We start from the raw sequence: 10,501 nt of genomic DNA, 5'->3' as shown, positions 1-10,501 counted from the left end.
GGCTTTTGCAAACCTGTGCAACCTGGCTCCAAGCCCACCCTTTCCAGTCCTATTTAAATGATCACTGCCTGCATAACTGTTACTTAATCCCCAGTTGTTTTCATTTTATACCTGTTTCTGTTTTTTTCAAGAAAACTAACCAAGACTTGGAGGTTCATTCAAAGTAGCCCTCTCCACACAGGGGCAGACAGTTGTAGGTGACAAATCTTTGTCAAATGCCTGGGACTTTTCCAGAAGGGGGTGGTGCTGATTGGTTGAGTGATTTGTTTCCACTTACTAGGACCTCAGCTGGCCATTCTCTAGCAGTTACTCAAAGCATAGAACCAATGACAGCAGATTTCACTATGATGCTTGTTAAAAATTCAGGTTTCTGGCCAGGTATGGTGGCTCACGCCTGTAATCCCAGCTCTTTGGGAGGCCAAGGCGGGCAGGTCACTTGAGGCCAGGAGTTCAAAACCAGCCTGGCCAATACAGTGAAAGCCAGTCTCTACCAAAAAACACAAAACTTTGCCAGACGTGGTGACACGCACCTGTAGTCCCAGCTACTCAGGAGGCTGAGGCCAGGAGAATCTATTGAACCCGGGAGGCAGAGGTTGCAGTGAGCTGAGATTGTGCCACTGTACTCCAGCCTGGGTGACAGAAACGCTGTCTCAAAAAAATAATAAAAATTCAGGTTTCTGGGCCCAACCCCAGACCTGCGGTGTTAGAACCTCTGGGGATCTGTGTTTTTAAGATGGTCTCCATATGGTTCCTGCCCACATGAAAGTTAGAGAACATTTATTTTGAGGTAGATCAATCTTATCAATTTTTTTTTTTAACAGTCCAGGGGTCTGTTTTTTTTTTTTTGTGCCATTTTAAAATCATTTATTTATTTATTTTTCATAGAGGTGAGTCTCCCTATGTTGTCCAGGCTGGTCTTGAACTCCTGGGCTCAAGCAATCCTCCTGTTTTGGCCTCTCAAAATGCCAGGATTACAGGTGTGAGCCACCATACTCGGCCTTTTTTTTTTTTTTTTTTTTTTTTAAACACCTATAAAGCCATGAATTCAAGAGGATCGGGTTCCAGAAGCTTAGGTTCCTTTTCCCTGTTCTCACAGATTGTGCTTCTCTGACTGGAGCAGGCTGGCACTTCAGTTGAACCCAGGTACTCTCTGGCTGCCTTCTCTTTTTTTTGAGACGGAGTCACTCTGTGTTGCCCAGGCTGGAGTGCAGTCTTGGCTCACTGCAACCTTTGCCTGCCAGGTTCTCGAGATTCTCCTGCCTTAGCCTCCCAAGTAGCTGGGAATACAGGCATGGGTCACCATGCCCGGCTAATTTTTATATTTTTAGTAGAGATGGGGTTTCACCATGTGGGCCAGGCTGGTCTTGAACTCCTGACTTCAGGTGATCTGCCCACCTCAGCCTCCCAAAGTGCTGGGATTACAGGCGTGAGCCACCGCACCTGGCCTCTTCCTCATTTTCTTTCTTTGTTTTTGAGATGGAGTCTCCCTCTGTCGCCCAGGCTGGAGTGCAATGGCACGATCTCGGCTCACTGCAACCTCCACCTCCCAGGTTCAAGCAATTCTCCTGCCTCAGCCTCCTAAGTAGCTGGGATTATAGGTGTGTGCCACACACCCTGCTAATTTTTGTATTTTTAGTAGAAATGGGGTTTTACTGTGTTGGTCAGGCTGGTCTCGAACTCCTGACCTCGTCATCCGCCCGCCTCGGCCCCGCAAAGTGCTGAGATTACAAGCGTGAGCTACTGCACCTGGCCTCTCTTCCTCATTTTCAATCCTGACTCCATCCCCACCTCTTACCCCTCGGCATATAAACCCTCAGCTCCCTCCCATATTACAGCTGCACACCTGCACTCTGTAGCCCCTGCTGTAGCCTTCCTCCATCCTTCTTCTCCCAGTTAACCTTCAGCAAATGGCTCACCTATGTCTGTTGCCTTCTCTTCTTTGTCTTCCAGGTATTTCCTTAATCATCTGCAATCTGGCTTTTGCCCCCCACCATTCCACTAAAGTAGCTCTCACTAAAGTCACCAATGGCTTCTTTGTCCATCCTGTTGGCCCTTCTGAACCCTTACATATTAGTCCGTTTTCACACTGCTGATAAAGACGTACTTAAGACTGGGTAATTTATAAAGAAAAAGAGGATTAATGGACTCACAGTTCAAGTGCCTGGGGAGGCCTCACAATTATGGCAGAAGGCAAGAGAGAACTTGTGCATGGGAACTCTTCTTTATAAAACCATCAGATCTTGTGAACCTTATTCACTGTCATGAGAACGGCATGGAAAAGACCCGTCCCCATGATTCAGTTGCCTCCCACTGGGTCCCTTCAATGACATGTAGGAATTACGGGAGCTACGATTCAAGATGAGATTTGGATGGCGACACAGCCAGACCATATGACCTCACCTCCCTGGCTTGATCCCTGGCACTTCTATCACGGTACTCTTACCTGCTTCTTAGAGCCTCCTGAGCCCCTTTGGCTCCATTTTCTCTAGACCCGCATTTGACTCAACCTATGTCTTATATTTTAAAGAATCCCTCATCGTTATCTGATGCCTCTGATTCCAATACTCATTCCTCCTCTTTCTTCCAGACCCTGGCTGGTCACGCCACCACACGCCACCAGAACACAGGAGTCATACTGGCCGCCCTGCTCAGCCTCAGCTGCTGCATTCAGCCACCTGGTCCTGTGGGTTCTACCACGTGGACCCTCTCTGACACCTGCCCCTCTGCATTCCTGCTGCCCCTGCCTATGTGCAAACGTTCATCTCCTTTCTGTTCTGTTGCTACAGTTGCCCAACAGCTCTCTCTGCCTACTTTTTCACCCTCCCCCTCCTCTTCATTCTATTCCAGTGCCAGAGTTACATGGCTGGAGGAAGAACCTCAAATGTAGAGAGTGGCAAGACTCTTAATCCTCAGTTCATGACTGCCATCATCATCACCATCATCATCAAACGTGTCTTTTCTTCGATATTTTTTTACCTGATTTCCTCTATCATTCTAACCACCCATCCTTCCCACACACATAAGCTATAGCCACTTCAATGTGTTTAATAAACGTCCTTAGATATGGATGGATCTGCAAAGAACATGCAGCGTAATGTTCTCGAACTCCTGACCTCAGGTGATCCGCCCACCTCAGCCTCCCAAAGTGCTGGGAGTACAGGCGTGAGCCACCTCACCCGGCCCATGCAGCGTAACGTTCTATGTGCATGTGTTTTAATTTCTGTAAGTTTCCCTTTCATTTCATTCTTTCCTACCTTTTTATAAAACTTAAAACTATGTTTAAAGACCTGTCTTCATGGCTGTATGTATAGATTCATTCAGTTCATAGCTTGTAACTGCTTGTGGCAGCAACAATACTATGTGTTCCCAAATCCTGTTCCACATTCGTCTTTCCTGGACATACTGCAGACTACACTTGCCACCCCTTTTGCTCCAGAGAAGGCCACGAGATGAGTCCCGGACAATGAAAAAATATAAGCAGGCCGGGCGTGGTGCCTCACGCCTATAATCCCAGCGCTCTGGGAGGCAAGGGGGGGCGGATCACCACCCAGGAGATTGAGACCATCCAGGCCAACATGGTGAAACCTCGTCTCTACTAAAAATACAAAAATTAGCTGGGAGTGGTGGTGCGTGCCTGTAATCCCAGCTACTTGGGAGGCTGAGGCAGGAGAATCACTTGAACCAGGGAGTCGGAGGTTGCAGTGAGCCGAGATCGTGCCACTGCACGCCAGCCTGATGAGAGAATGAGACTGAGAAAGTGAAAAGCCCCTTCTGTCTCTCTCACCCCCTGCCTGGGCGATAGAGGAGGGACATGTTGAGATGGCAAGTCACACAGGGTGCAGCCTGACTGCTGAGTCCCTTTATAGAGAAGAGATGTCCTAGAGAAACACGTGCCTTGCATTAGATTTGATGTAAGCTGGAAATAAAACTTGTGTTCAGCCACTGAGATTGGAGGGCTGTTTGTCATCACGACGTAACTTTGCCTACCCTGCTAGTCCACTAAGGTGGGGATCCATTGTAATCAGCCACCGTGGTTTACTCACCTACCTCCTAGTGATGGACACCTGGGTTACTTCCAGTTCTCCACCACCACAAACAAAGCTACCACATGTCCTCATAAGGACCTGAGCAAGAGTTTCTATGGAGTCCATGTCCAGGAGTTTGCAGGAACATAGAATATAGGCATAGTTCATGTCTCTAAGTACAGCCAGGTTGCACGCTAGAGTGGCTGCAGTCCTTTATGCTCCTACTCACGGTGCATGAGGTTACCATGTCTGAAACTACAGTATATTTTAGCAGCTTAAAGTATGGGCTCAAGTCAGATTGCTTGACTTGGAATCCAAGATGTATAAACTACTAGCTGTTAAGGCTATTTGGCCAGGCGTGGTGGGTCACACCTGTAATCCCAGCACTGGAGGAGGCCAAGGCGGGGGTATCACCTGAGGTTAGGAGTTCGAGACCAGGCTGGTCAACATGGTGAAACCCCGTCTCTACTAAAAATACAAAAAATTAGCCAGCACGCGTGCTTGTAATCCCAGGTACTTGGAAGGCTGAGGCGGAATCACTTGAACTTGGGAGGGAGAGGTTGCAGTGAGCTGAGATCACACCATAGCACACCAGCCTGGGTGACAGAGCAAAAAAGACAAATCTCTATCTCTATTTTCCCATCTGCAAAATGGGAATAGTTTTATTACTACCTGCTTCATAGATTTGTTAGGAAAATTACACAAAGTATTACTTATAAGGGGCTTGGAGCAGAGCCTGCACACAGTATATCCCGTGTCAGTGTGATTGTGACAGTCCTTATTAATATGCTTGCCAACCTAACACTGCGCATGATCCAACTTCCCAATTTTTATAGATCTTAGGAGTGCAATAGTATTCTGAAGTTATTCTGATAGAGCTTTCTCCCCATGGCCATGCCTATTGTCCCTTCTGTGAATTGCTACTTCTGTCTTTTGCTCATCTTTTTTTCTATTGAGTTTCTTTTCTTTTTCTTGTAGATTTTCAGACATCCTTTGAATATTCAGGAAACAACTCCTGTTTCGGTTTTTTGTGACAGCTCTTTTCAGTCAGTCCCATCTGCTTGTTACTTTATCTTTGTGGAGCTTTGTGGAACAGAAATCCTCTATTTTGATGTAGACAAATCGATCCATTCTCCCCTATGGTTAGTGCTTTGTGAATCACACTTAAGAAGCCGTTCCCTAGTTTAAAGTCCCAAATCTATTCTCATACTTACACATCATTAGCTTTATATTTTCACCTTTCACATTACATCTTTTCATTCACTTCAAGTTTCTTTTTTATTTTTACTTTTTGAGAGACGGGGTCTCACTCTGTCACCCAGGCTGAGGGTGCGGTGGTACGATCATAGCTCCCTGCGGCTCGACCTCCCAGGCTCAAGCGACGCTCCCACCTCAGACTCCCAAGCAGATGGAACTACAGGCGTGCACTACCATACCCAGCTAGTTTTCTGTCAAGACGAGTGTCTTGCTCTGTTGCCCGGGCTGGTCTCCCCACCTTAGACTCCCAAGTGCTAGGATTACAGGTGTGAGCCACCGCACCCAGCCTCCACTTCAAGTTTCAAGACTTCTGTTTATCTGACAATTTCCAGCTCTGCACCTCCCCAGCCTTCTGCTGTCCCTCAAATCCCCAAGCCTTGAGCCTGAATACACTTCTGGTCTGCAGCAGTCGGGGAACGGGCAGTAGCTAAGTTGCATGGGGCCTGGGAGGGGAGGTGGGTGTCCAACTCCTCTGTATGTGGATGCTTAACTACTCCACTTGTTTTTGTTTGTTTTGAGATGGAGTCCTGCTCTGTTGCCCAGGCTGGAGTACAGTGGCACAATCTCAGCTCATTGCAACCTCCCCCTCCCAGGTTCAAGTGATTCTCCTGCCTCAGCCTCCTGAGTAGCTTGGACTACAGGTGCACGCCACCATGCCCGGCTAATTATTTGTAGTAGAGATGGGGTTTCACCATGTTGGCCAGGCTGGTCTCAAACTCCTGACTTCATGATCCGCCCACCTCAGCCTCCCAAAGTGCTGAGATTACAGGCATAAGCCACTGCGCCCAGCCTACTCCAGTTGTTTTTAGGCCCTAGTATCACCCTTGCCTTCTTGCTGCCCCCAAACCCTAAGTCTCTCAAGTGGTCTACTAGACAGAGTGGCTCATTTCTCATCGGCCTCCCCTGCAGTGCAGCTTCCGGCTCTGCTTGATCAATTACAATCCTCCACCTGCTGTCTGCCTTGTAAAACTATGTTAGCCATCCTCGTCTGCCACCAAGTCCTCTTATGTTCTCTTTGCCCTTGTAGGTTAAGACTTTTATAAAACTTTCACCTTGTTTATGGTAAGAGATAGGAATTCAACTTTGTTTCCTCCACAGAGTATTCATCCCTGGCCCCTGCAGCTCCCCTGCTCTAGTCTTTTGCATCAGATTAAATGGTATCATCCTCTTCCCAGTTTCTCAAGCCAAAAATGAAGACATCATCCTTGACTTCGCTCTTTCTTTCATGCACCATTTCCAGTCCACTGGCAAAATCATGTCAATTGCACCCCAAAGACAGCATGAGTCTTTCCATTTTCTACTCCGTATGAAGTCAACACCTAACCCAAAGCCATTGCCTCTCCTGGATATCCACGGTGCCTCCTAACCATCCTCCCTGCATCCCCTCCAGCTCCAGGGGACCCACGCTCCATGCTGCCTGTGGGGTGATCTTTCTCAGGTGTACCTCGGGGCACACCTGTCCTGTGCCTGAGCCTCCAGTGGCTTCCCACTGCTCTTAGAATGAAAACTGAAGCTCTTTATCAGGGCTCATGGGTCCCTGCATAACCTGGACCTGTGCCAACCTATGGGTCTCCTCTTATGCTGCCCCTGCTCCGTCACCCCAGCCCCAACCCACTCTCAGAACAGGTCAGCCTCCTTCCCACTCAGATGGCTGCACTGGATGCTTCTAACTCTGGACATTCCTCCTCCAGCTCTTTACTTGACTGGCTCCTTCTTATTATTATTTTATTTTATTTTATTTTATTTTTTTTTTTTTGAGACAGTCTCACTCTGTCACTCAGGCTAGAGTACAGTGGCACGATCTTGGCTCACTGCAACCTCTACCTCCCAGGTTCAAGCGATTCTCCTGCCTCAGCCTCCCGAGCAGCTGGGATTACAGGCACCCACCACCGTGCCTGGCTAATTTTTGTATTTTTAGTGGAGACAGGGTGTCATCATGTTGGCCAGGCTGGTCTCAAACTCCTGACCACAAGTGATCCACCCCCCTCAGCCTCCCCAAGTGCTGGGACGACAGGTGTGAGCCCCCATGTCCCGCCTTCTGGTTCCTTCTTACCTTTCAGGTCATTAGGCTGAAACACCTCTTTTGAGAGGCTTTCCCTAAAATCCTATCTAAAGTAGACTCTTTCTCTTGCACTCTTCTCTGCCATGTAATATTTATCAAGAGGCATCCTGTGCCTCTTGGCAGAAAGCTGATGTTTAGGGGTGAGTCCCACGTATGGAGTACAGGGACAGGATAACAGTCAACATTTACCACTCAGGCTATTTCTCATGTACCCCACACACAGACATTCCAGATTTTAACCAGTGTGGACCAATTACAGAGAGTTGGCAGATCTTGACTATAAAATCCAGACATTCAGATCAGGCGCAGTGGCTCACACCTATAATCCCAGCATTTTGGAAGGCCAAGGCAGGAGGATCCCTTGAGGCCAGGAGTTTGAGACCAACCTGGGCAACATAGTGAGACCCCGTTTTCACACACACAAAAATTTTTTTTAATTAGCCGGGTACATTGCAGCCTGGGTGACAAAGTGAGACCCTGTCTCAAAAAAACAAGACAAAATTAGCCAGGCATGGTGGCATGTGCCTCTAGTCCCAGCTACTCGGGAGGCTGAGGTGGGAGGATCGCTTGAGCCCAGGAGTTTGAGGCTACAGTGAGCCTAGATCGCACCACTGCACTCCAGCCTGGGCAACAGAGCAAGACCCTGTCTCAAAAATAAATAAATAACACAAAATAAAATCCAAAGGTTTGGGGGTAAAATGGATATCCTCCCAGAAGCAGCACTGCTTCTGCACCCACAGCCCACCAGGCCCCAGATACTCATGGGAGGCCGTCATGGATGCGAGAGCTTTGCCCTGAGCCAGCCTCCGTGGGAGTCCTAGAGCTGCAGAGGCCGCCCTTCAGGCTAATTTGCTGCTGTAATAGCACCATCTACCCTGCTGCTCACCCTATAATTACACAGGAAACGGCCCCAAAATTGTCCTTGAGAGACTGGACACAACTCTTGCCAACTATGTTTGGCTGGAGGCCCAGACAAGAACTAACGACATCTCAAGGCAGAGAGCCGCAGTCGCAGACTGGGCCAGACCTGAGGGCCCCGGGACCATTGGCGCTGCCGGGCAAATGTTGTCAGGCTGGAAACTGGGGTCTCGGGGAGGGATTAAAATGACTCCCACTTCCCAGTATTCTCTTTCCCTGAGAAGAGGAACACGGGCAATCGGCCTGTGTTCCTGGCATGATTTTGTTGATTTACAGATAATCTCCCTGCCATGGCTCTTTCATGTATTAAAAATCATGGCCACATTCAGGAAGCAGGGAATGGAAGGGATGCTAATCTGAGGACATTTAATCTGACCTAGGATGGTATACTGGTTACCTATGGCTGCCTAGAAAATTACCGTAACAGTTAGCTGCTTACAACACGCGTTGGTTATCTCACAGTTTCTGTGGCTCAGGGGTCCAGGCATGGCTCGCCTGGGTCTCTGCTTTGACTTGCTCACCGGCTGCAGTCGGGGTGTCCGCTGGGCTGTAGTCACCTCCAGCTCAGCAACAGAAGGATCCGGCTCCAAGCTCACATGGCTGTTGGCAGGATTCAGTTCCTCGTGGGCTGTGGGCCTAAGGGCCTCAGTTCCTTGCTAGCTGTTGACATAAGGCTGCCTTCAGTCCCTTGCCACGTAGGCCCCTCCAGCACAGCAGCTTGCTCCATCAGGGCACACAGGCCCGCAGGCAAGGGGACAGTCAGTGAGACAGATTGCAGCTGAATCACAGAAGCGACATCCCATCACCTGGGCCATGCTCCACTGGGTAGAAGCAAGTCACTAGGGCAGTCCACTCTCAAAGGGAGGGGTTTTCCCCATGAAGGTGGGAATACCAGGAGGGGAGCACTGGAGGCCACTTAAGAAGTCCACCTACTAGGCCAGGCGCGGTGGCTCACAGCTGTAATCCCAGCACTTTGGGAGGCCGAGGCGGGTGGGTCACCAGAGGTCAAGAGTTTAAGACCAGCCTGGCCAACATGGCAAAACCCTGTCTCTACTAAAAATACAAAAATCAGCTGGGTGTGGTGGTGGGTGCCTGTAATCCCAGCTACCTGGGAGACTGAAGCAGGAGACACACTTGAACCCAGGAGGTGGAGGTTGCAGTGGGCCAAGATTGCACCATTGCACTCTAGCCTGGGTAACAAGAGCAAAACTCTGTCTCAAAAAAAAAAAAAAAAGTTCCCCTACTGTCAGAAGGTATGCGAACCAGAGTGACTCCATCTTGAACAGGGGCTGGATAAAATGAGGATGAGATCTGCTGAGCTGCATTCCCAGGAGGTTAGGCATTCTCAGTCACAGGACAGAGGTTAGCAGACTGGTATCACAAAATACAGGTCATAAAGACCCAGCTGATAAAACAGGGTGTGGTAAAGAAGCCAGCCCAAGCCCACCAAAACCAAGATGGCGACCAAAGCGACCTCTGGTCATCCACACTGCTCATAATACGCGAATTGTATTACATTTGCATACTAAAAGACACTTCTACCAGCATGTGACAGCTTACAAAGGCCATAACCATGTCCAGAAGTGACCGTGCATGATAGAAAAGGGAAATTCCCACCCCTTTCCTGGAAAACTCATGAATAATCTACCCCATATTTAGCATTTAATCAAGAAATAACCCTAAAAATAGCCAACCAGCAGCGCTCAGCGGTGCTCTGTGGAAAACCATTCTTTTGTTTCTTTACTTCTCTCATAAACTTGCTTTCACTTTACTCTGTGGACTCGCCCCGAATTCTTTCTTGCATGAGATCTGAGAACCCTTTCTTGGAGTCTGGATCAGAACCCCCTTTCTGGTAAACACTAACACAGATAGGAAGAAGAATTCACTAGGGTAATCAAGAATAGAATACAGTGGGGTTTTCTGAATTTGGTGCCTAATTAATGTCTTAGAATGAGAATACTGTTAGTGGAAAATGCAGAAGTAAAATTTTTTTTTTTTTTTGACAAGGTCTCACTCTGCCACCCAGGCTGGAGTGCAGTGGCACAATCTTGGCTCACTGCAACCTCCGCCTCCTAGGTTCAAGCGATCCTCCTGCCTCAGCCTCCTGAGTAGCTGGGACTACAGGTGCCCAGCACCATGCCTGGCTATTTTTTTTATTTTTAGTAGAGATGAGGTTTCACCATGTTGGCCAGGCTGGTCTCAAATTCCTGACCTCAGGTGATCCACCTGCCTCCACCTC

This window comes from Macaca nemestrina, chromosome 18 (genome assembly GCF_043159975.1).
Source record: "Macaca nemestrina isolate mMacNem1 chromosome 18, mMacNem.hap1, whole genome shotgun sequence".
Taxonomy (NCBI): Eukaryota; Metazoa; Chordata; class Mammalia; order Primates; family Cercopithecidae; genus Macaca; species Macaca nemestrina.
The sequence above is the reverse complement of the archived record's forward strand: the minus strand, read 5'-3'. Positions refer to the sequence as shown.